A 27,993-nucleotide genomic window follows, 5' to 3' on the forward strand; every position below is an offset into this window, starting at 1 on the left:
ATTTGCCCATCAACATGTGTAACAAATGATTTCTCTACAAAATTAGTTTGGCACACTTACCTGTCAATATACAGATGAGAGCAATGGTGTCAAGATGATCATCAGAATCTAGCGGTCTCTCATCTCAGATTCCTGCAAAAAATACAGAAAGACATAAAGAAGATTGACAGGTAGAGAAACAAATTCAGTGACCTAACGACCACCCTGTTTAAAATCTATAAAGCAGAAACCCTTGCAGCACGAAGGGGATTTTCATGTGTTAGTCTGCAAGAGATAAAGGAAGTTTATCACATTGCAATCTTCCAACATATTCATCATGCTGCAACACAAGTATTATGCATAGCTTTGCAAGAGCAGAGCCTGATGTAACTTCACTCACTTCAGAGAGCTTCTGGCAGCATGAAGTCAGTATTAAGGCAAAAATAGGCTCTTTTGGTAATAAGGAAGGACATAATTTCAGGCCAAATCTGACAGAAATTGAAAGATGTTGCTCTGCTGTTTCCCACAGACATCCTCCTTGACTTAAGTCCTGCCAAAGCACTGGACATCCTGGTCATGCATTTGCTGAACAGCCCAACTTTGAGTAGCAAGATGCTTGTTTCTTCCCCAAGTCCACCTGAGATCCAGAAATTATGGTCTGACATTTCCAGCCCTCCAAAGAGATTCCCCAAATTAGCAGACGTGTTCTGAGCATCACAGTCCAGCTGTTGGCACAGTAAGGGATAGCCTATAGCTGGATAACTGGTAAGCTCTGAAGTGTGCACAACTAGAGTCAGATTTTATTGCTTTCATTAGTGGGTAGAAATTCATGCTGAAAAAAGTCTTGCCTAACATGTATTTCCTCCTTTTACAGATATAAAAAAGAGAAGATCCAGAGATTTCCATCGCAAAATCAAGTTTGACAAACTTTTTTTTTACTTTTTGGTGTACTCTGGTGTACAGTACTCCATCAAAACGCAATACTAGATTATGTTACATCTGTTACTTCTAACCACATTAAGAGGTCGAAACAGGCACTCTCCATTAGACAGAAGAAAAGTGTAAAGCAGTCATGCAGCTCCAGAAAAAATATAGAACATGACCATAAGCGAAACTGGAATTACACAAGGATAATTCTGTGAACATCACTGGCACCACTCCATTTACTCCAATAGAAATAAAAACCAACTTCACCTCAAATTCACCCCTCCTTAGCCTATGCTTTATCAGACCCTTCCTACTGTGCACATTCAAGTAATAGTTAATGCCAATATGTACATGCATACCGAAACATTTAAATATACTTTCAGTGCATTTAAGACCATTCTTTATTTTAAATAAAGATAGGTTTGTTTATTTTTAGTAAAATATGTCAAAGTCTATCCAAAAAGTTTTGAATAAGAAGAAAATACTTACAAATCTGTCTCCAGCACCTGCATAATTCTGCACAACTATCTTACAGCAGCAACAAAAAAAGCTATTGAAGGACATTTCCCACACTGAACTACTGTATTGTATATCATATAGAAGTAAGCTGCATTTGACATTAAACCTAGTAGGTTTTCCATTTTTAGAGCAGGAGATATAAATATGATCTCCACGATCGTGAAGGTCACAGGAAAGGTAGGTAAGGAAAGATCATCAGCTTTCTCACATGGCAAAAACAGAATCCACACAAGGAAAGAAGTCAGCAGACTAAAACCAAAGCAAACTCAACTAAGTAACCTGAGAGGGTTCTTAATCTCTGAGAATAGGGATAAACTGCTTTCACTTTTGAACTCTCTCTTTTACATGCACCAACTTTCAGTTTCTAAATGGATCCAAATATAGAGGAGGAAGAATTACCTGGGACTGGCTACATCCATCACAGAATAAACTTTCCAAAATTTCTCACAAATGCTAACACATCTGCTCTACATATTCCAAAAACAAGCTTGTTCTGTTTTAGAAAAGATTTATAACTTGGTCAGTTGTGGATAGATATTGCTAAGATTTACTAAAGGTGTATCTGCAGCAATAGTCTGAACCTTAAACAAATATTTTGGGATCTTGTCAGTAAACAAATAGCAAAAGCAACATGAATGTTAAACATTCAGCTGCTAAATACCCCACACAAATAAAGCCTACAGAAACTCACTGCAGAGAATTTTGCACTCTATCGTGGAAGACAGGAGAATGCCAGCAGTTTGCTCTGTGTGGAGGCCTAATTCTTCTATTTAAAAAAAACCACCCAGTAGCATGACACCATTTTGTAGTTTGGATGTTAACTTATTTTTCACAGTACTCTCCAGAGTTAACCCTAAGGATAAAAAAAAAAAAAAAAATGTGAAAAATAGTGGCTTGCCAAGAGCTAGGAAGAGCTTTTTAAATGAGAGTATTTGTGTACTGCAAATTCATTGAAAACAAATTAAGTGGTGCCGATACTGGCTTCTTAATGAGGCTGGGTGAGGTTGCACAGCCAAGAAAGACACCACTGTTGGAAAAGTGAGCAACTGTCCTCTCTTTTGTTTCTGCAAAAGGATTCTCTTAACACCCACATGCAGACCAAAATTCCTGAGTCCACCCAAGATCCTGTTTTTTTCCTCTCCTCAAGGCACCAGATCAGTAGAGCAGAAGCTCCTCTTTACCTCAGAGCCTCCGATGCACCCTTAAATGAATCTCTGTGCCACAAAATCCCACATTACTCACACAGTCCTACTACTTCCTAACGCAACAGGTTTCTCTTCTAGAGGTTGTTCTCATGTGTGGCTGGGTAAGAGAGCACGGCCGTGCATAGGCTCATCCCTCAGGCAACACACCACACACAACAGGCACCATGCCTCTCCTTCCACAGGAGCTCTGGTGTGGGTCTCTCCTACACCAAATCACCCATTTTTAACATGTTTGTAGAAACGTAAGACTGCCAGAAATTTCTGTTCCTTTCAAAAAAATTAGCTGAAGTTGAGGAGTAAATTCAAAAGCCACTGGGAAGTAGAAGGATAATGATAAGGAGGGGAGAAAAGACTGACAGCAGCATCACATAAGCCATTTTCCTTATCAAATCAATCTAAAAAACACCAAACAGTAACTCCAAGCCAAAACAGAGACAAATGGTACAGTTAGTTATTTTCACGTGATTCAGTGCTGTACACTGAAGAGATCTGACATTTTTGCAGTGTGCAACGTAGCAACAAAAACTTGGTTCAGAGAGCAGTATAGCTGCAACCATGCAGTATTTATAGTCCTCTCTCAGTGTCTCTCTGCTGCTCCTGTCCCCCTGGTGAATTAGCCGGGATGCTGCCCCCCAAGCACCATGTGCTGCAGCTGCTTCCACTGCTGGAGCAAAGCCTTCACCTTCCCAGCCTGCTGCAGAATAAACATTCCCAAAAGGACACAGGTCAAACCTTCCCTCAGATTTGGCAAGTTTCAAAATTAGAAATGTTCCAATATTGGTATGAATTTTAACATGTGGAATGAAAATGTCAACTTTTTCACACTCTCTGTTTTCATGGTAATATGTACATTTAATGAGAATCTTATATACAGGAAGATAACCTTGTTTGCAGGCATTTCTCTGTGCCGGGTTGCAGACCTAAGAACATAAAAGTTACTAATAAGAGCAAAGCTCAAGCAAATTCAACTACTGAGTAGATAAGACATGTCTATAAACTCCTTGGCAGACAAACATGCATTTATTCTGCCAGTATTCTGACTCACACAAACACAAGTCAACAAAAATCATACAACCATATTGGCAAACTCAAGAGAATATTTCTGCATAACTTCCCAACGCTATTTCAATGCCAGAGGGCCCCAGTTTCTGTTTCTGAACTGGCTCCCAGCCGACCAGCCAGCTTATCTGCACAGATGTCTGCACAGCCATAGACAAATATCCATCTCTGGAAATTTATGGGGATGGCACAGAAAATGGACATACTGAAACACTCAATGATTAAGCATTTTGGAGCATTCAACTACAGGATTAGCACGTTTTAATTAATATTATTTAAAACGACACATTTCATTCATTTATCCCTAACTTTTCTGCACACACAGCCCCTACAATCTTAATGCTATCACAGCATCCTAAATGTTTTCTCTATTTTCATGTACACAAAAATGTCATCAACCTTGAAGACCCTTTTATTTGAACATAAGTTCACATTACTAGCAGCTTCTGAAATCAAAGATAATTTATACATCATGTCTAGAGAATATGAATACCAGAAGGGTTCACATGACTACAGAACACCTTACATGACCCAGTTTAGTAAAAAACCACCAAAGCAGTGCAGTTATGCTACATGCAAGTACTAACTGCTGCTTTAACAGTACACTCATACAATTTATAGACAGCTGAAGGCACTTTGCACTGTAAGGCTCCAGGCAGTCCATTAGTTTAGTAATACTCAGAGACTCCCAGACGTCTTTAATACTAATAGACCCCAAACACACACACTGAATTCTGCACTTTTTTCCCATGTTAAATCAAGAGCTCAAATACTGAGGTAAGTACTAGGACCAAGGCTTGGGTCTCTGGCACATATGCACATGATGGATTCAAATGCTGCTTGAGAGAGACTTAATAAGCAAACCTGATTTGATTCCAGCTCAGCAACGAATAAAGCGACAAGCTGAAAAATTAATTTAGCAAGGGAAAAGCTATTTGAGACTTTGAGGGACTACTATCATCTAATTCTGCCACGATATAAAGGCAAAGCAAATAAAGTCTCTTCACAAGGTCGAAATGCAAACAGAATCAGGAAAACAGTTTGAGAAAGTGGAAAAATGGCTATTTTATCCATCAGGAGAGACCATATTTGGGCATATATTTAAAATTCAGAACAGAAAGCACTCCACATGGACCTTTTTAGAACTAAATATGAAGTCTACAGCTGTTTGAACACTTACTGAAATGAATTCACGTATTTGTGACTCTTGGTTTTTTGCTATGCTCGACTACTCTAATCTTGTTTTCCTCAGCAGTCTAAACGTAACGGCTTAAATGCTTGTATATTGTGTGGTAGCAGAGAATGGTCTTCAAATATGCCAGATGCTTTGGAGCTTCAGATTATTCATTACTTATGGCAGCAAGTTCATGCTAGCAGCAAAAACAAAAATGTAATTCCTGTCCAAAACCAGACAATATAAATATGTACTGTTAATTTCATATACACTAAAGACACAGAGAACCTCCACAGTCCCACACATTGCCTCTTCAAAGACACTCAGCAGATGCAGGAAAAAGGCAGCATCAAGAATTTGGACAACAAAATATACCAACATAAGCAAAGTGAGCACAAAACCAGGGATGTTCCATGCAAATGCAAAGCAGACCTACAGAAGAGATCTCTCGGCCACTCCTTCCCATCTAGGCAGCAGACAGCTTCGTCCAATTCCCTGGACTTGGAGGAGATGGGAAGACAAGGTTCAAAGTCATGAGCAGGACTTTATCCCACTTACCTGAGCTGTGCTCAGGGTCCCCTCACTGGCCAGTTCAGCAGACCCAGATCACTTCCATGAGACAGACTCTGCCTGGACCATGCAACAGCAGAGGACTGCTGAGTTGTTTTCACTTTTGCTAGTTTTGTGCAATGTTCATGACCCTACCTGGACCTGTGTTGCAGCTGACTTGGTTTTAATGGCCCTTATTAAACCTGTTTCCAACACTTAGCAAATTAAATAGTTGTTAGACCTCGCTTTGTGGTTTTGACCTGCACACAAACTGCAGATCTCTTAATGCCTTTGCCATGTGTAATGCAGAAGGAATAGTGCATGGGTGAAGTTAAGATTATATGCAACTCCCTTGCTGAAGTGACATGCTCTTGTCTCTGCTCCACACCCACACAAATTGAGCACTTGCATTTGGAAGCCAAAAGGGGTGTGTGGTGCTATAGTATGAGCATATGAAGCAAAACTTTCTTGTGACAGGAAGAGCCAGGAATTTATGTATTTGATGTATGAAGCTTGTTTAGCCTAAATAAATGTGGAGTACAGTAACCCATAAATAAACAAGTTGATATAAATATGAATCTATCAGGATCTGAGAAGATCCAAACTTTGCTATTTCAGAATAAGCTGAATGTATCTAACTGATCCAATTTAGGCAGAATTCAGGCCTTTCCTACAAACATTTCCCACTTTTAAATAGAAAACAAATAGTCAGGGGCTTTAAATGGGACAAGCACGGTAACAGGCAAAAATCCTTCCCAAACTCAAAATGGTACTGGGCAGTACTGCTGCCCAAACTGTCTTGCAGAACTTCTAATCCAACATATCATTGTGCTGCTTTACACCAGCGATCTCCCAAGTACAGGAGCTATAGTAGGAACCCTTAGGGCAACAGATTTCTTGATTTCCCTCCTCCTCTCACAAAGTGGGACAGCCACCAATTCAGAGCATACCACTCATGGCTGCTGGTTTCTCTAACAGATTATTTAGTGTAGTATAATCTTCATTAAAAAGGTCCCTTTAGGGAAAACACTGAAGAATGAGGATCAGAAGAGCTTGCAAGATATTTAAATAGCAGCTGTATTCCAAACAGTTGGACAGACAATCACCTGAAGCAGAGCATGGTTTAACTTACATCATGAGGATTCTTGAGACCTCTGAGCGTGGAATCAACTAAGGAGAATTAAAATAGGGAGACGACATGAAGCAATTCTGTCGCCTGACACTTCATTAAGGGATGGTTCGTAGCCACCAGAACAACTGCAGTATACACAATACTCTGACTGAGCATTAAAGTCAAGCTCATGAATAAAACGTACACTGCCAACAATCCTTTTCCATCCCCAAAAAATATCTGGATGTCTTGCTAAAAGTCTGTGTGGAACCTATCCAATGCCTATGTTAAATATTTCTAAAATGAAGCATTTTCACTCCAAAACATAAACTTATGGAGACTCATATTACTAGGAAAGCCATGACATATAATATAATAATAATATAATTCCAAACAGCTTAAATTCTGAGTTTATGATAATGAATCAAAGACCAGAATCAAATCCTGCATTTTTTGCCTGTTTGTAGCAAATTAAAAGAAATATTAAATTATGGAAAGAAAAATACCTCCTTCCTATGCTTATCTAAACATAAAATGGCAATATAATTAAAGTAATAAGTATTACTGCAAATTATAAGCAATCAGTGATGAAAGAAAAATGTGTCATCCTCAGTTCATGGCTCATAATTATTTCATTTCCCGAATACTGCAAAATCTATAATAACTAATAAATAATAAAAACTTTTCGAAAAGCCAGAAGGTACATTTTTCATGTAACTCATCAGATCTGTCCACCTCCATGAAGTCAATCCCAAATTTTGCACTGCAAAGTTGCTACTCTCTTGTTCTATGAGAAAGTGGACAACATTGAAACATAGATTCACAGAAAGACTTGTACCCATTTTCCACCTACACCTGTAACTGGATTTTGAGACTGAACTCAAAGGAAAACCTGTCAACTGTATTTACCAAACAAAAGTGAGCTGCTTGGTTTTTAGACTTCAGCACTTTCAAAGGGTTGTGAATGTTTCCAGCTGTTGATCAAAAAGGAAACAAATATTTTCAAGAAGTAAATGAAATCCACAGATTATGATTACCTAAAAAGAAGAAATAGCTTTCATCTACTCAAACTATCAGATTACTGTATTTGCCACACATTCAGCAGTCCAAATGGCTCTATTTTATTTACATGTACCATCTCAACAATCATTGCTGCGTTGTGGAAACATTTGTTACAGTTTTGACAACAGGAGGGACATTATTCCCCCCAGTTATAAATCACAAATCACTGACGGCAGCTGCAGCCTCTGTTTCTTTATCATTCTCTTGAAGACCGGAATTTTAGTGAAAGACAGGATTTCATTAACTTTCCTGGCTGAGCTATGGTAAGTGAAGAGAGATGAAAGATGGAGTAATGAAAGGGAGAGAAACCAGAGTTGTGGCTGACCTGTGCAAGGAGACCCAACCTGTTCAGATGTAAATTATTCAACTGTCAGACCTTGTCTGTAACTCCAGTGATGTGAACACACAGGTCAATCCATTCCCATTCGGTTCAGTTTATTTGCAACACATTTGGGGGGGGTTGGGTTAAAAATTTGGTTAAGAAAAAACATCTGCCATTATCAGAAGAAATAAACCAATTTTTATCATGCTAGCTGTATTTAAAGGAAATAGAAATGCAAGATAAAATGCAGCAATATATTTCAAATAATTTGATCAACCTGTCATGGAATATTAAAGTGTTCTTACTAAAAATACTATGACAGCCATGTCAGTAATAAAGAAAACATTTGTGCTAATTTAAAATTTTGTTAAGATTTAGCAAGCAAATAACCACGCATATAACAAGCTGCAAAGGTTAAGAGCTGCTGCCACATGATCTCAAGAAAATTCATCAGGCCTAATTAATCTGATGGTGCACAGTCTCTTCGTTGAGAAAATTAAAAACAAAGCAAGAAAAGTGAAAACCACACAAAATACAAGTTGTTCAGTTTATCCCAGATCACCAGGGATACATTCTTCTCATTCCATTAACACGGTGCAGGGAGAGATGTCCTTTAAGTGAGCAACATGTGAGCCTTGCCTTGTAGCAGATTTCAGGCAGACACCCAGGCAGGGTTTGCCTCCCTAAATGCAATCGCTCAATTCAACAGGATCTGGGACATAGCTTCCTAGTCCAGCCTTGGATTTACTTGTGAAATGTGGTGAGATGGAAGGGAACCAGATGAGAAAATAAAACCACAAGAAAACACAAGCCTCATAACATGCTATGAGCACAGTTTACAATGAATGAGACCTAAGTAGGTATAGCAAGTAATAAAACATTCCCATTAATTATTTGAGCTGCCTAAACGGGGATATCCCCATGTATGTTGGAGAGTATCCAACCAGATTAGACTCATTTATATTATAACACAGGTTTATGTGCTTTAACACAGCCACTATGTAGAGCGGAAGCAAATCTTGGGCATCCTTAACAACAATATATTGTCTTTTTAGTTTTACTCTAGGATAGGATTCTCTTCTTTCCCTTATGAATACAAATAGCAAACAAACAAGACTCAAAGAACTGGAAGCACAACAAATGGGAAAATACAAAAGCTTTCCACAACTTACAAATTTATAAGTCTTTGCGCATTTTGATAGCCACATGCAAGCAAGGCATTAAGATCACAAGCTCACTTAAAACAACCTGGTATCAATTTTGAGTCTCATTAACAACCCACCATCTCCAGGGAAGTCACTGTTCCCAGGCAAACACATCTTCTCTGATAAAGGGACGGGAGAAAGGAGAATAAAATTGACAGATGTACAAAAGTCTCAGCGGAGATCTCAAGTTAGACAAATAAAACCCATGCCAATCAACCAAATTATGCAACATTTATTTACATTAGCTGAAAACACACTGAAATTTTCATGACAAAAGAATTACAGCAGGAAAAGAAACCCCTAAAAGGCAGCCTGGCCCTTTTATGTAAAGGACACTTGACTCCAGCTGTCTCCAGTTGAGTGCCCATGAGACACAGCTGCGCTGTGCTGCCTTCCCTTCACAAAACACATCACCTCGGCGATGTTGTTACCTGTGCCCGCATGCCATTACTGATACGAAGACATGAGCTATGTGCTGGTGGGTCAGCAATGCACTGGGTTTACTCTCTGCAGGAAGGTTGTTTGTTGTGCTGGTGCTGAGTTCTGACAGGCAGCTTTGCACCCGTCCATCTCCCCGCTGCACAGTTGCACATCACTCGTGTGGACAGTGCCATCCCTATCCCCGTGAGCCTTGTTCAGCTTTTTGCCGGTTACGTGCCCGGACAGACATGGCTGGATATACCCTGTACGAGGACTTGGCCCATTTATTACCACAGCATTGAATTTAAGGTCTGCTGACTCGGGTTCTGCAGAGAAGTACAAAATACTGTTCCTTCTCTGAATCACCACAGAGATATTTAGCACATTAGTGGAACTTCATTTATTAATACCAACAAAGCATCTGAGCCATGGATATAAAATCCTTGCTCATTTAACATATTGCAGTAAACAGTTATACCAGACATCAGTTTGTTTATTTGCTTGGATTTTCCAGAAAGGATCTACTGCACAGAACTGCACAATCAGTTATTATATCTGCAGGGGATTTATTCAGCACTATATCCTACTCATAAAATGAATGTAATTTAGGGTCTTCAATTTTTACAAACATGGATCTGTCTACAATATGGAAAGTGTAAATACAATTAAAGATAGCACATATACTTTTCCCTAACTTTCAGATATGGGTCACACTGCCTTTTGCCATGTGTTTCTTCTGTTCATAGCTTGTTCCCTTCTCTGGTTTTAGCTGCCTATATATGTTAATTAGTCTTGTTCACGTAACCTAGATTTGTTATCCACAAATTTGTTTATTTAGTCCCATAAATACTACGAAATAATATAATACTAAGAAAATTTATCCCCAAATAATAAGGTGTTGTAAAAGTCATATATACCTATAAAAAGACACTCGGCTACTACGGATCACTAAACCAGCTCTGCAAAGATGTAGATTGCTATATGGAGAACTGACCTTCCATGCAGAAAAAATAAACGTTAATATGCCCCAAAGCAGTATATGGCCACGTAGCTTGTTAAGTGAATTCAAATATTCAAATACACAGTGTAGTTGTAACCTCTGTTTGAGTGATCTTTGCCCTGAGAAACAGAGTATTTTGATTCAAATGCAATCTCAGACAGAAACAACCCTTCCCTTCTTCCCGCTGAAAATACAAGATGTGTGTCTGTCAGGAGTTAAACAAAGTTAACACTGCAGGGTGTCACCCTGACCTAAGCTACAATTCCAGGGTGCACCACAGACTTAAAAAGAAAGAAAAAACGTATCTGGAACTGTGAAGAGCACATTTGTGGGTGTGAAATACAAAAACACTCATTTGCTGAAAGATGTATACGACTTCCACTAAACTATTCTTTAATCTCTAGGTGACCGAGTATGCTTTTCTGACTATGTGGAAGAAATAAATAAAAGCAGGGATCACAAAATAGGTGTAAAAGTCACTACTGGTAATAATCCCCAGAGAAAGATCTGAGCAGCCTGACCTCTCTGAACTAACCCAGAGGATTCCAAAGAGAGCTCTTCCTCCAAAGAACAGCTCTGGGTCCTATTTCCTACAGGGAACGAATCTCTAATTGTCCGCAGAGCTACATCAAATAGCAAAATTTAGATCACACTCTGAGCGTTTCCAGCTTAACGTTCAACAAGGTCTAGGAGAAATCTGAAGGGAGGAGAGAAGCTGGCAGCAGGAAGCAGCAGAAGGTGATGACCGGGTAAGAAAATGGCAGATTGAATATGAAGTTGATAAATATTAAGTGATATTGGCAAAAACAGCTCTACACATTCAGCAATGGAAACTGAGTTAATTACTGCCATTCAATACAGTATTTAGCAAGTGTCGGGTTTATGTGCTGCATTCACAGTAACTAAAATATTAGGAAAAATACAGAACAAAATAAAAGACACTAAGTCACATGAAATGAAGGCCCTGGCTCTATTCTTCCCCTGTCTTCCTCCGAGTCTGGAAAGAGCTAGGGTGGAATTAGAAAAGCTACAGAAATTTGGCCAGGAAAATAAATATAGAAAACAGCTAGCACGCACAGAAAAAAAAATGTATTACAACTTTTTAAGCTTGGGGAAAGTTTACTGAGAGGTATGTACCATCATGAGTGGCTGGAGAAAACAAGCAGACTACTTCTTACCTCCTCTAATAAAAGGAGTAAGAAACAGCAAGTGAGTCTCACAAGCTCAAAACACACCATGAAGCTGAGGAACTCACTACCACAGGATGCCAACAGTCACTGAAGCTCTGCACATGTTCAAAGCACAACTGAACACCATTCCTGGAGAAAAACCTGTCAAGGGCTCTGAACGTACCATGTCACTGCCTCCGTGAGATTATTGGCCACAGCTTCAGCTGGGAGAGGTACCACAAGCATTATGGAAAAACCACAAATCTAACCTATCCAATGTTATCCAGTCAAAATTTAGTTTGGTACCGTATTACCAAGTCCACCTGCAATGGTCCAGTTTGGCCACAACTTGCATTGCAAGGCTGCTCTGTCTCTATCCACCTCCCCTTTACCCTCCTTGACAGCAACGTGATGTGGGTGGATGCTATCTACACAGCATCTCAACTCCAACGAGTCACATCATTATCCTTTCTTATTGTTATTAGGAACATTATAACAGTACCAACCACAGAAAAATCAGAAGAAATTATGGCACTGAAAAGGCATGCAAAGAACATTCGCTGCACATAAATTTTGCAGGACACTTGCATGGAAATTATGAGTATGGAAATTATAACTACATGATTTTTAGTAGGAAAAAAAAAAAGTGAATAAACGGCATTGAGGGGAAAACAATAAGGACTATGTTTATAGCAATATTTTTCAGATAAATCTTCAGAGGACAAATCACATGAGTATCTCGCATGGCTCATTAGTACCAATAAATGAAAACACAATAGTAAGCAACCCAAATTAAGTATCATCACTAAATGCTAACAGAATCAGTTGTTAATGGCCTATTAGCATCATAATTAGCAAACTGGATATTTATGCTTGTTATCTATCGTTCAATTTGCAAAGAATATTTTGAATAGCTTAAAACACAACATTATCAGTAAAAGTTCAGCAAGTTCACTGATGACACTGAGCTGTGTCGTGTGGTGACACTCTGGAGGGAAGGGATGCCATCCAGAGGGACCTGGCCAGGCCGGAGTTGGGCTCATGTGAACCTTACGAAGTTCAACAAGGCCTTGCCCATGGGTCGGGGCAATTTCAAGCACAAACACAGGCTGAGCAAGGAGTGGATTGAGAGCAGCCCTTCAACAGGTAACTTGGAGGTGGTGGATGGAAAACTGCCTGTGAGCCAGCACCGTGTGCCCACAGCCCAGAAAGTCAACCATGCTCTGGGCTGCATCAGAGCAGGGTGGGCAGCAGGGCCAGGGAGGGGATTCTCCCCCTCTGCTCCGCTCTGGGGAGACCCCCTTGCAGTGCTGGGGCCAGCTCGGGGGCCCCCAACAGCAGAAGGACACGGACCTGCTCAAGTGGGGCCAGAGGAGGCCACGAAGATGCTTGGGGGGCTGGAGCAGCTCCCCTGGGAGGCCAGGCTGAGAGAGTTGGGGTGGGGGGGAGACCTGAGAGCAGCTTAAAGCAGGGACAGGAAGGGTGGGGAGGGACTCTGGATCAGGGGGTGTGGGGACAGGCTGAGGGGTAATGGTTTTAAACCAAAAGAGGGCAGTATTTAATTAGATATTAAGAAGAAATTCCTTACTGTGAGGGTGGTGAGGCGCTGGCCCAGGGTGCCCAAAGCAGCTGTGGCTGCCCTCTCCCTGGAAGTGTCTGCTCTGGTGGAAGGTGTCCCTGCCCATGGCAAGGGAGTTGGAACTAGATGATCTTTAAAGTCCTTTCCAACCCAAACCATTCTATGAAAAGTCCCACCTGAAATGTGACATTTCCAATTAAGAGGTGACTGAGTTTCCCCATAACGCACTAAGGTTTACTTTTGGATCTCCTAGATGCTCTGAAAACCCTGTATCAAGACATTGTTTCATAGAGAGAGAAGGGGAAAAAAAAAAAAAAAAATCAGATTCTCTCCTCCCCAAATAAAGCACAATTCCTAAGTGTCTTCCAAGAATGCTTTGTTGCCAGCATTGACCAGGTTTCCTTACCATACCAAGCAGAGAACTGCAAGGCTGAGGTCAACACATTCCCCAGTTCAACAGTATTCAGATATTATGTTTTGGGTTTAACCCAGTCCAACTCAGACAGCATCATTAGAATTCTTTTTTCATTGTTCCAAGAAGTCTCTTACCCTTATTAGAAGCTTTGTCTTGGTAGTCATATGCTACAAAGCCTATACAGTACAATATCCACTGTACAAAAATGTACTTTATCTGTTTTAAACCAATCTACCAATTTCAACTAGCAATTTCAATTTTTAGCTACACACTACCCTTCGTCCTTGCACAGCTTAAATCAGAATAAGCCCAGAAGGTTCAAAGGATGATCCTGTTTGACTCTCAGCTTCATCATCTTTTGGTTCCCCTAGCTCTAGGGCTGTTCTGCGAGGGGACCAGTCCTCCTCCTTCCACCCACACCCAGCCCTGAGTGATAGCTGCTCTGTCTTTCTCTTTCCCATACTTGCCTGGCCTGAAGGTTTTCACAGCCTCTGCTTTTTAACTGCCTGTTAAATTTCTTTTGAGAAAGGGAGAAAACTTTTACCAAAGACTCTGGGAGGTTACGCTTCCCTTATCACATGGCCACCAATGACATTTACAACAGCAATCCCCACAGCAACTCTGGAATGCAACCCAGTAAATAAGAAATAAAACACAAAGCAGTTAAAGGTTTTTTCCCTGGCAAGGGATAAAGTGGATGTGAATGCTTTGGGTAAGACAAACTAAAATCTAACTTACATATTTCTTTTGCCATAATAAAATTTCTAAAATCCTATTGAACCAACGTAACTTTGTTTGCAGCTTCTTTTCGGGAGTATGCCAGTAGAACTAAAATAACATTTACTTTGGTAGCACTAAAAGTCAGCAGCAGCTCTTCTGCACGCTCCTCTGATCTTGAGTTGAAAAGTACTACACAAAAGCCTTGTACCTTACTAATTCCTGCTTTGGGGATCATTGTCATTGCTGTGGCTTGAGATGCAATAGTTAAAAAAAAAAATAAAAATGTTCCCAATGCGCATAACTATCAATTACTTACACACAATATTATTTTCACGGCTTTTGAAACACATTTCTCAGCCTTTTCAAGAAATTGAAAACAACTGTTCTTAGGCCACCGCGCTCTTTTCTCTTTACAGAAACCTAAGCATTTCACAAAGGACAGACCAAATTAATGACATTGTTTAGGAGACCTCACTGAACAGTCCTTGGGGCAACACATTCCATCATGACCTAAGAAATCATGACGATCTTTGCAATGGAAAAGAAGTACATGGAAAGGTAATTTCAGGCATTCCAGTGAGTTTTACATATTGCCAAAAGTGACACCACCAATAGTGTGTCTCCATCTACCTCTGAGCAGCTCCAGTCAGGGTACACAGACATCCTGCAGAATTCCTCTGACTGAGCAACAGATGAGTGCACCTAGAATATTTCTTAACTAGTTCAGTGACCCTTCTAAAGCATTATAATTCAGTGAGCGTGCCAGGAATTTGCCACACTGTCCTTTTTAAGAAAGTGTCACCCTGTTATCAGCCAATCCATTAATTAAATCATGCACATCCAGAAACTAGAGCAGGAATGTACACCCCCCTGCATGGGCCTACATGCTCTTTTAGCAAAATGCTCTACACCAACAAGCAAGTGATTTTTGTCTTCCTCACACACAGGTGAATTAATGAAGAAATTTTCAAGAAACAGTTAAGTGATTATCATCAGTAGAAAAAACTAGTGTGTAACATTCAGTGAATACTTCAGGAAAAATAAATTCAATTACAGTTTCTCAGCTTAATAAACTATTTACCAGCAAGCTTTTAGCTGACCACTTCAGGCAGATTAAATACCAGACAAATTAGGCCCAACAGACATCAAGAAGGTGTTTAGTGCATTCTCTGCCCTGAAGCAAGATAAAATAGACCTAGGTATATGCCAACAGGTATCTCTTACTTGTTCTTACAAGTGTTCAGTAACAGAGACTCTACAAGCTCCCTAAGAAGCCTGAAACGAAAATAAGCATGAACCAAATAACCCTTACACACACAGGTAGAGTACAAGGCGTGGCATCCCTTGTACCAGCCTCTCAGACTTTCACATGGCAGAAATATCAAGTATACAAGATAGCCGTGAAGCAAAAATGCACAAAGTATTTACAGTTACCTAATAAAATCACTTCAATGGTTACATGACTGTTTATCTAAATGCATGATAGTATTCAAGTATTTCATATGAATTTATTAATTCATTTTGAAAGAATGTTAGCATGGTTTGAACTGGCAAAATTATGCCCATATTTTATTACAGCAAGACTGTATATACTGATTACTTCCTCCAGCTCTACTACTTGGGGTTTTTTACCTTCCATTTTTACATTACATTTAAGCCAGACAGCTTTTATTAAAAAGGCAAAAACAATGTTCTCTATGGTATGTAGCAGGATGAAATGCCACCTGTTTAACACCTCGAGGCACTGCTGGAACACAAACATTTCTGTATATATTTGCAACTATCAATGCCACATCTGTGTACAGTTTGTGAGAGAATGACAAAAACATTCTGTGGGTGAAATGTAACATGTTGAGGAAATCAGGAACTTGCGCATCAGCCAGAAGTGCCCAAGGGGACCCAACCAAACTCTCCCACTGATGTGATTCCACAGACTCAGTGGAAAGTGAGTCTAAAACAGGAATTAAATTAATTTTTGTTCATTTTCATATTGAGCTTTATTTTCTTGTTGTTTTACATCTGTGAATCTGGTTCTATAATCACAGAATTTCTTTATTACTCAAGGAAAGATCTAGTATTTACATGGAAATCGGAAGTCCTTATCTCTTAACCAACTGACATATAAGTAAAGGTCTAGAAAACAAGTAATCTTGTTCACTCTTCTGGTCACCAGTTGAACAGATGTCTTTCAGAGATTGCATATTTAAAGATTTGTATACACGATGCTTCTCATTCTAAAAACTCTTCAAAATATTATAATTTATAGCTACTTACTTAGCGATTACAATACAATAAACTGTTTTAAAAAAAATAAAAGAAAAAAATTCCCAAATTTCCAAACTGAAAAGCTAAAGCCACCATCTAGTTCGAGCAGGCTTTTTTTAAAAGAGAGAAAGACAGATTAAAAAGCAGTTTTCAAAGCGAGAGCTGACAGAACTGGAGAGAAGCTGAAATACCGAATAGTAATTTCATAAATAATTCAGCTGTACCCAAATGCTAAGAGGGAAAAAAATAAAAACAATGATTGCAACAACATTGTGGAGCAAGTCTTGGGTTAATGATTACACTGATAGGCAATATAAATTACGAAGCGTCATTAATTAGACTATACTTCCTAGGACCATTTTACACTTCTGGAAGACCAGTAAGGGAATGTTGATATCTGAGGACCTCAGTACAATATTATCTTCAGTTTCATTTAAAAATTATAGAATCTTAATTATCAATAAATATTAATTAATATACTACTACACATCATTAGGCACTACACAATATTCTGTCAATGAATAAAAATAGTAGGCATGAACAAACTGTACAAAAAAAAGTCAGTATGCATTTTCTGCTGGAAGTGTATTACCAAGAGCTGAGAACATTGCTAAACTGCTACATTCAGCGTAACTGGCATTGTATTTGGCAAACAAGGGAGCTTTGCAAAAAGGGAAGCAAAAAGTAGTTTGATGAATTTAATTTCATGGAGTTCTACTCCTTCTTTATCAATCTGAAGCCTCATGTAAGGAAAGTTTCACAGTAATCCTCAAAGTTTTACTCCAGTTTTGTTGACAGAAGAGAAAGTGGTACCAAATAGGTGGATTACCACAGGAGAGAAAATGTCAAGGGAATGTTTAAATTTTCAGTTGAACTTGAAAGTTCAACCTCTTTCTCTTTTCTGCCTTCAACACATACAGACGGTTTGTATTTCAGGAACTCATTAAAAATTAAGATCATGCCCTCAATAGAAAGGAAGGCGGAAAAGCCATCAGACACAAGAACGCTGTTGTATGTAGACATTTGGGATTAGAAACATAATCCACTGGAAACCAAAGAAACAGTGACACACTATGATCCAGCTCCATGGGATATAAGCCACTGCACTGCCATCACACAGCTCTGAGGTATCACTCTCCTCAAGATAAAAAACGAAGAATACAGTGTTATTGGGATATCACGGAAAGGGGAACGGGAGGAAGGAGAAGCATAAAGAAGCAAAATACTACCTTGGACCATTTTTTGTAGTATGGATCTTTTAGGGAACTTAATATATTTTCTTCCATGTGGTATTTAAAGGATGCTTCACAGTGCCTGCTCTTTGCACTAACACTTGCAATTTTGAAGTTGGTTCTGAGGTGGCATAACTGACTTCAGAGCTACCAGCACCAGCTGAGGATCTCAAAGTACAGAAAACAAACACTTTTGTTCCTCAAATGTTTTTCATGGGTACTGATGTAAAAAAAATTCACATTGCTTTATTGTGCACACTTGTTTTGCAGATGACTGACAAGCTAAGTGGCATTCACAGTAATAGAAAAACATAACTTTTCAAGCCTGAGCATAGAAATGCAAAGGGCAGAGGAAAAATCAGAATTTGTCAAAAGCTAAGTTCTTTCATGATAGCATTTTCAAGTATTTGTTTAGAGGTAATCTTCACTACCAAGTAAACACTGTGCTGATGGCAAGATGAAGCACTTTCCTCATTCACACAGCAGGAGCATTTAAAAAAAAAAAAAAAAAAACACCATGTTTTTCTTCTGTAATGCTTTTTCATCAGATGGAATAATGGTAGGTTCAGTTCAATTTTGCAGGTGGTGCTTGTGGTATTTGCAAAGCATAGACACCACCTCAACTACAGGCTGGTAAGGTGGCAGACATCAAAGGACAAACTGTAAAGATGGTATGCAGCGACTACCAGCAGCCATGGTGGTCATAGGAAACCTCAAAACTAAGGTCAGACTGCAGGAGGAGAGGGACAGCTGCCTCTGACACCCGCTCGCATCCCTCCCAGCTGTAACTACGCAAAGGGCGGCACTGGAGGGAGCTCAGACTTCCAGCCAAGGGAAAGAAAACAGATTAAAAACAGTGTCCAGAGGTGCGAGACAACTTCTGTGGGGTGAAAGGCCAGGAGAGATATTTAGTGCTGACCTTGAGATCGCTCTCCCCTCACGTACGACCTTACAGCTCCGCTCTCGGACACGAGGTCGCACAGCAGCTGGCACCCTGCTCCGCTTGTGCTTTCCGATGGGGAGTGGGTGGATCAAAGCAGATGTAACAGGGCTGAAAGTGAGAAATGGGAAAAACGTTAAATTTCTGTGGGCTGTTGACTTCCCAAGCAGGTTTCAGGCCCATTTTAGAGAGGACGGAGAGCAGAGCTGCCAGCCTTCCACCTGGCAGCTCCTCAGTCCTCCCCGCTCAAGCCAGAGTCACCGGAGCACAAATGATGACTTTTACGGGATCCAGAAGCCAGGTCTGCCATCCCTGGCAAGCGACCACCTCTGCGAGCTCAGGCAGGAAAGAGAAATTCACTCTTGCAAAGATGGCTGAGCCTCATGGGAAGAAGGGCCCTCCAGTAGGGCCAATCTCTATTCACCACCGAAGGCACTCAAACCACTAAAGTTAGGTGAAATGAAACCAACCCTTAATTAAATGTATTTCAAAGCAGTAAGGTCCTGTAAGCCATTCAGTGAAGGCCACAATTTTGCCTTGGTTCCTGCCCTCCTTCATTATGATAGCAGGCAGTGGAAAAAAAACAAGGTGTCTCTTCACTTGAGTCCTCTTCTAGATCTCTCCTCTCAGGAGCCCACAGCTGACACATCTTGCTGATCCTAATATGAATTACATGCTTATGAGCTGCAATTGCCTGCAGCAGACAAGCCTTGTCTACCAAAAAACATTGCCATTTCATTTTAAACTTTTCAACTTTTTCAGGTCTAATCTGAACAGTGTATCAGTACATGCTAGTACTAAGCTGAACTAGGTCTTTGGGTACACATCAACTTTTGTTGCTCCCACAGCAATTGCAGCTTCTGGGAGTTAATACAAGACATTCTTACTGAAAAATACATAAAGCAACCAAGGATAAGGTTAAAAAAAAAGAAAAATTGGCCAGCAGTCACATTTCTTTTTATTATTCCTAGGAACAGACAATGGGTAACAAAAGATATGTGACTATCAGTAGTAGGAAAGGGTACCATCTTCCTGCTTAGGTTTTTCAGGCTATAATAGGCTTCAGAAAATCCTATCTTAATCTTTCCTGGAGAAGACAGAAATTGTACAGTCCACAGCACTGATGGCACGGTCATTCTGCAGTCTTGTTAAAGTAATGTATAATAACAAAACTAGTAACAATAGACTACACCAAAGTCATGTCCTATGAGAGTATTGTCTAATTAGATCGATATCATTTAAGAGAGACATAACATTTCAAAGAACTACAATCATTTATAGTGCACTTGAAAATCTATTTTCAGAAATAATGGCTACAAACATGTACACGTGCTAGACTAAATTAATGGGCCAAATTACTGAGCTTGCTACAGCGATGGCATGCTGTATGGGAATCTAATTGGAAAGTAGCTGGTCTAAAAGAGCCAGTGAAAGATTTCCACAGGTCAGTTACCTGACAGTTTAAAATTTACTTTTACTGCTACCAACAAATCCCTAAGGGCATGTCCTGGGAGTAACCCAAAGGCTGGCAAGTGGCAGAAGTTTTATTACACTCAATTTTTCATCAAATCAGGCCTTTTGAAAGCCCCTCTCCAGAGAAGAGGTGAGTGGGAGCAGCAGGCGTCTGACTCCTCCTCCCCGCTTGCGGCGTGGCAGAGAGGAATGGCTCTCATGGGAATCCCTTCAGTTTCACAATTTCATAAGGGGCATTACATGGTGGAGGAACTCAGTGCGCTCTTTTTGATTAATTTAAAAAAATCTCTGTATGTTACAGCTATCAACAAAACATTTGAAAATAGTGGGGAAATGAGAAAACATGACAATTTTAACCAAAAGATGCCCGTTAACCGAAATGCAACATGGTTTCCAGTGACACACCCTATTCACATTACTCTCTTTCACTGGAAAAGCTGCTTTCAAAATACGCGTATGAGGAACATCAATGTCATTCACTAACAGCCAACCACACATCACAGTTTCTGCAATCAGCCCTTCTTTTAAAATAGGTTGATGGGATCTGAGCACAGGCTTTTCTCATTACAAAGACATCTTTTTGTACCCCGAAAAGTCTTATCTCAAATTCTTTAATGATATGCCTATTTTAATTATAGCCTACATTTTGGTTAAAAATTAGATTGGAGCCCATACATAACGCACTGTCAGTGACAACTTAAGCTACCAAGACAACCGGTCCAGATTTCCTACTAAAAAAGTTCTGAGAGGAGACACTTCAAATGTTTCCCAAGAAGGGGCAAGTAACTTTGAGTCTTTTAGACCTAAGTCAACATCACAGACTTTCAGCTGCAAAATTGGCTGACTGCAACTTTTGCAGCTTAATGAAAAAACTGAACACCAGTTCAACCAGAAAGGCAGAGAGCCAAAGAGTGTATAAGAAGTAAAGCTAAATTTGGAAAAGAATTTTACATTTCTTACAGGGTGGGAAACAAAGACGTTAGTTTTCACCAGCAACAGAGATTCTTCTACCAGAAGGATTAAATACATGGCATTTTAAGGACTTTTTCTAACACTTTTGCTGCCTTTTCTACTGATTATTTTTATGCATATGTCCCACACGAAGGTCAAACACTTTCTCCCTGTTTATGATTATCATAATGCAACATTTTAACTGTGATAGGCTTCATTCTTGGTTATTTCTCTCCATCTCTGCTGCTTTAATATCTATCATCTTTCTTTGTTTTTCTCACCTACCCTTTTTTCCCCTCATTGCTCTAGTTGGGCTTCATTCCAGCTGGTACAACCCATCAGTGACCATTAGCTGTAAATGATGCAGAAACAGATCTCCCTACCTGAGACTTAACAAAGTGAAAGGATGACCCAAAGAAGTCACAAACTATTCAAGACACACAGCCTCTTCTTGCATCCCCAGGTAAAAGTCATGATGGTGGAACTGTTGGATGATTTAAAATATTTATATTCCAGTGTTAACACAAATTAAAGGAGGAGTATCCTGATAATAAGAATAAGGATTGTTGAACATATTCTCTGTTAGACTGTGGTGATTAAACTTTAAATTTATAGCTTAAACTGCTGATTCCATAGCTTCACAGTCTCAGTGTTGAACACAAAAATACCGTTCAACTAACTGGTTTTCTGAGGTTCACTTTCAAAATTTACTCAGAGTAAATATCCTCTGTTTGTAATTGAAAGAATGTTAGTCCCAGAACTGTATTTCCATAATGACTGAATCCTCATCACAGTTCTCAAATTTTGTCAAGTACTCACTCTGCTGCTGATATTTTGTCAGTAAAGATTAATTAAACAAAAAGCACATGTGCACTATGAATCTGAAATTGCAACGATGAATCGGTGTACGTGGCTAAGTATAACGGTGTCACCAAAACCTAAATCAGAGACATTCAGAATCCAAACATAGGAATGAAATGGTTTAAATCAATTATATACAGCAACTCCTTCTACATGAAAGTGCAATAACAATTTCAGAAGAATGACACCAAAGGTCTTGAACATTATGGCTACATCTTTACTAGTAAACAAAATAGGCCAGAGATTGTTTATGAAGCTTAATTGCCTGCTCGCCCCGGGATCCCAGAGAGCGAGTGAACAGGCACAGCTCGGGTGCTCAGAGAGCCCAGGCTCCATCCCCAACAGACAGACTGGTCGCTGCCAGTCTGTTTTGGAAAGAAAGCGAGCTCAGGTGTGTGGGAGGGAGCTGTGCCACACATTTGGCCTCAGGAATGGAGAACAGCCACTGGCCTATTTTATTTAATTGTAAAGGCATGGTCTCTGGTGCCTCTAAGAAGGTGTTGGCACAACACTTAGTGCATCATTCAGCATCCCCTCATTAAGCATCCTCTTGCTCAGCCATGCAGAGCTATCAAGATCCTCACAGCACACTCACTCCACTGAGCACAATGGACATTTCCCCATTAGCTACAACAGCCCCCCTACACAGTGAAAAATAAACGCTCAGGAGTGAATGTGGGTACACTGCTCTCCCATGCTTCTTTCCATTAAAAAGACCACAGTAGCCTAGCTGGTTTTTAAAAACTTAGTGGGTTTCCAAAAACAAGGTTTGTTTGGTTGGGTTTTTTTTTTAAGTGAGAGATCATATACTGTTTACTTCTAATATAGAAACTTATTAGAAACAATGTTGAGCATGAAATACAGCTACTGTGTCTCAAACTTCAGATAGAGCCATATGCTAAATGTGTCATAACAAAGAAAATCAAAATGCTATTTCAAATATAATTTAAACTTAAATCTGATCCACGGTTTGCCTTGTTTTATCTCACCCTTTAGAAGTAGGTCTTTATTCGTATCAACAGAAATGTTGTACCCTGTTTTCCCCTCCTTCCTGAAAGAAAAGGCAGGTTAAAGCTGCTATATTGAATCATCGATAACAGTAGCACTTTCTGTTTGCTCCTAAGTGGTCCAGAACGTGCATTTCTAACCAACAGTATAATGCACTCCAGCAGCACACTATTAGCAGTACTGCTGATAATCTCCTTTTTCAAAGACTGAGCACTTTCAGATAGGGTTAGCCCTTATACACTATAGCACCTGATCCAAAGTAACCCTGTGCTGGCTTACAGACTCAATGACTTGAAGGCAGCCTATTAAAACAAGACCCAAGTTCTGGGCAAACGATGAATATCAAGGGCTCATTTCAGACCCTAGGTTTTTAACATTAACTAAATCTCCTCTGCTTATTCTTAAAGATAGAACAACTGTTTCAATACTCATACTCAGCACCTCTGAAATGTCAGTGACAATCATCTCCACAACCAACCAAGAACCCAAGAATTTTTATTCTCAGCATCTCTGCCATCAAGCAAAACCACTTGTGTAAACTGCTGGCAAAGCGCCTGTGTCATATCCTTGTCTACTGATTGCTCCATACAGAGACTCGCAGCCTGATCTTTCAGTTCATACACAAAGCTCGGTGCTAGGGAAACTGCAATCCAGGGTCAGCTACACTGCTACCCTAGGCCCAATGACATTTTCTCCTGGTTTCCATGTATTCCTCAAAATCTGCAGGTTCCTGTCCACATGTGTAGGTACTTGCCCTGAAATACCTGGAATATTTTAGATGCTGTGTTCATAAATGATCACGACGATGAGATCAGTGCTGGCAAGTTGCGTCTAAGCATATACCATTGTAAATTTGTTCATTTTTAAATAATTAAAAAAAAAAAAAAAAGAAATGAGGCTTTTTATTGAAGTACGAATACTGAAAAGAGAAACTGGTTAGAAAAATCACCATCACTTTCCCTGGCTGAACTGAAAAACGCAGAAAGAAAACAGCAGTGCTGAAAGTAGTTTATATTTTCAGAATTCTTGGTTTGTGAATTCTAGGTGCTACTTGTCAGGCAGGCAGGAAAATTAGATTCCAAAAAACATTGACTTTAGCATGACAGTGTTTTTCTGAAGTTAATGATATGCAAATCAGTAGGTATGTATTTACATTTTTGATTAGGACAAGATTGAGAAGTTAGAAAATAGAGCAATGATCCTCCTGTCGGTTTCAACAAAGATGTTTCGGATATACAAGAGACATGAATAACTAACACTGAAGAAATAAGCAAAGGTCAAAAAAAAAAGTATTAAAAGGCTGAAGATAAATAACTTGTCTCTACTATCCTTATCAAAGAGTTCACACTATCTAGGGTGCACACTTTTTTAATTAATCAAAAACTAGTTTGGTGGGAAGACCTACGTCACGCTGGGGCTCTGAGGGGCTTCTCCAGAAACTCACAGTTCTATTACACAGCAAATGCTCGTCAAACTCCCCAACATTACAGTCTGACCTCAGAAGCAGCGAAATTGAAGTCTGCCAATGAAACTTAAGACAGAAATTTGATCGATCAAGCCATTGGAGCCTCTTGTATAATTCACTTTCTCTTCATTGGACCGCTCTTGGCTGATTTAGAGAAGGAGCACCACATCTCCCAGCCCTCCGCCTTCCTCCCATCCCGGACGCCCTACAGATACCTCACCTGGGGCACATCCTAAAGGGCTAAAAAGCTGCAGGTCCACCCACTCCAGGAACACAGGGCAAGGAGAAGTATTATTTTCGAGACACAAACTACTCAGAAATTGCTGTGGCCACCAGCTGCAAGCAGCCCACAATGAGAAAGAGCCAGGGCTATTTCTGAGTGGGGGGTTTCTAAGAAGTAACCCAGGGATTACAACATCTGGGAAATTTCTAAGCTAAAGGAAAACAGAAAGCTTGAATAACCTCAGCTGAGAGACAGAGAAGCAGAAGTGTGGGGGAAAAGAGAAGAGCTGGGGCAGAGGCAGGACATAATCAGCTTGCAGAAATTAAAAATTACTTTTTCTGGACCTAACAGCAGAGGAAAGCATAAGTGCTGTGGGATAAAACAAGGACTAACAAAAGACCTAGTCAGAATCAATGTAAAAAATTTGTCAGATGGCTCTGACTCTCAGCCATATCTTCACTGGCTTTTAACTCTAGTTTACAGTAAAACATCTGGAAAAGGTACACAGGAATAATGCTGCATTTGGCGAGTCTTCAAGCCTGGCTACCCAAATTCAGCTGCTACTTTTTTCAGCTTAATTCTTCTAAACCATCAGACCAACTGTGGCTAGAGAAGAAATACCAAAGCTACACTGTAGTTCCAAGGTGCTGCAGAAAATCATTGCAAATTCCCGAGTGCTACTTATACCTAATATATGCAAGATCACATGGGTCATCAAATTTGGGACCGGGAAAAGTGTTGACCCTATTCAGCAAGGGCCTTTTGAGGCCATTTTGCCTTTTTCTACAAGACCAGGAGGGGATCTCCTAACTGTGAATCAGCTAACCTGCTCACCCCCTCCTGCCACTGCAAGGAATTGAGCACTGATGACATCTCTGTTTCAGGTTTATGCTCTCATTTGATTTCTGGGGGATTAACATATTTGGCCTAACTGGAGTCCTTGGATTTTTAATATAGAAGATATGGACAAAGTTAATGTCCTATGACATCCAGGAGGACAGCTGGGACTTCAGTGTCTTGGAGCTATGAAATGCATACATGTCTGTTTAAAACTCACTACATTTCAGAGATGCTGAGGACCTGCTAGCATCCACCCACATCCATACCCAAGCCTGAAAACTCTACGGTGGTATCCAGCAACGGATCCAAAAATTTAACAGCAGGTACTCCAGAAATTGTAGCTGCAAGTTTTAAACAGAACAGAAACTTAGAAAGGGTGGATTCGTACTTTAACCCACTTTCTTACTGTCTCCTATTACACCCGAGCTGCTGGATGTGGAAGTGCTCCCCATTTTCCACCGCAGACAGGAGATGGGGTGTTCATCAGCACCTTACTGAGCCCAAAGACCATGCTCCAGGTAGAGCAGGCAACAGCCCTGCTGCTTTGTCTACATACTCCCTCAGGTATAACAGTGCTGGGTGCTATTCTCTATTATTTGTTCCACAATGACAACCAGATTAAGGCCATGCTGTGCTAGGTGATACAAAGGTATTATAAGAGGAACAGGAGACTAGGACTATGCTGTTTATTGATTCTCATTCGTCACAATCATGGGCAATTAGGCAATCACAACTCTAATTCAGACAGGTCCACAGGAAATCTAATCCACTCACCAACACACAGTGGGTTTAAAAATAACATTCTGTACCAATAAAATAACATAGCATACAATAACAAACATAAACACCTAAAGACATAGCTACAGGCCTCATGAAGAAAGTGGTAAAGATTGAAAGTGTTATCAATTATAACCTCTTGCCTGAAATGCTTCTTCAAATAAACCACAAAAAGCTGCAAAAAGGCCCACCACTAATTATATATTTATTCACAAGAGAGATGAGGTACTGTAAAACCTACATTAGTCTCACACTGCTGAATTGCATTTCAGCCTAGTTACCTCCAAAGACTTTGATTATTTTAATGTGTTATTGTGTTTTTAATATAAGCAAAGAGCCATGCTATTTCACAGTTAAGTCACAACCTTGATCCACAAATAGATTTAAACAAAGATAGCATTTGTCTTTGAGGACCTTTTTTTTTTCCTCTCTGACAAAGACTCCCTTCAACAACGCAGGTTATTCTGAGGAGTTAAACAGAGCCAAGACCACAGGAAAGGAAGATCTAAAAAAAGGAAAGGATGTAAAAACTTTTAGGCAAAGAACAAATTCAGTGGTTCCTTCAGTTACTTGCTGGGAGGTTTTGTGACTCCACCTGTGTTAAAGAGCAAGGCCTACTTACACAGGTGTTTTGGACTAAGCCTGCCAGCAGCTCACCAGCAGCTGACTGAATTTCCCACAGCTTTTACTCCTCCATGGGACCCTCGGGAAGCACTTTCCTGCTATTCCTACTCCGATCCCTTTCCCCTCTCCTACCTCGCCCTGCCGCTCGCAGAGTCATGCGAGGGAAGGTCGCTCAGCTCCGAGTGAGGATTTAGCATTCCCTACTTCTTTGCTGACTTCTGCTTTCCTGCCCTCTTCCTTCTGTGCAAAAAAAAAAAAAAAAAGTCATGCTGCACCGGGGCCACCCGAGTACCTGCCCGCCCAGCCCACCCCGCGCCCTCCCCTTCGCCACCTCCCCACAGCCACGCACCCCCCTCACCCGCCCCAAACGCGCCATTTCACCGCTCCAATCCCCGGCTAGCAGCGAAGCCAAGAAGGTTCCTCTTCCAGACAAGCAGCATCTCCTGTCCCTACCCGCCGCCGCCCCCGGCTGTGGGACAACGCTGCCCGCCCCGCCGGGCGAACGAAACTCCGCCGCCGAACTCCCAGGGCTGACGGGCAGCCCGCTCGCAGGCAGCTTCACGGGTTTCCAGGGGGATTCCCTTGCCTAAGTTCCCCCCCACCCCCGGCTCGACTCCGCATTTCACCTGCCACCGTGCAAAGGGGGGAATCAGCCACCGATGATCCCCCCCGCCCTCTCCCCGGAGCAGAGCCGGTCCCTCGAACCTCCGCCTGTTCCGCGGGGCGAGAACCCCCCCACACACACGCATCCCGGGCGGTGCCTACCTGTCTCGGGGCGGGAAGCTGTGAGGGGACGGCGCTCCCCTCACACCCGGCTGCCGCCACCTCCGCCCGGGCTCGGCGGGGCCGCGTTTCCCAGGGGCGGGCGGGGGTAAAGGAGCCGGGGCGGGGGGGGATGGCCGTGGCCGGGGAGCCGCCC

The 27,993-nt window shown here is 40.8% G+C and overlaps 1 long non-coding RNA gene across 2 annotated transcripts; it reads right to left on the reverse strand.

Annotated features, from left to right (window-relative positions):
- Positions 1-59: 59 nt before the first annotated feature.
- LOC116965065 lies at positions 60-27,970 on the reverse strand. Of its 2 annotated transcripts, none has more exons than XR_006164594.1 (3): positions 27,840-27,970; positions 18,832-18,963; positions 60-132 (listed from the first exon to the last, which is right to left on the reverse strand). It is a non-coding gene; the product is annotated as an uncharacterized LOC116965065 (long non-coding RNA). The 2 variants fall into 2 exon arrangements; XR_004409118.2 differs by lacking the exon at positions 27,840-27,970 and adding an exon at positions 27,207-27,313.
- Positions 27,971-27,993: the final 23 nt, after the last annotated feature.

Source organism: Tyto alba, unplaced genomic scaffold, assembly GCF_018691265.1.
Source record: "Tyto alba isolate M040663 unplaced genomic scaffold, T.alba_DEE_v4.0 Super-Scaffold_8, whole genome shotgun sequence".
NCBI classification, from domain to species: domain Eukaryota; kingdom Metazoa; phylum Chordata; class Aves; order Strigiformes; family Tytonidae; genus Tyto; species Tyto alba.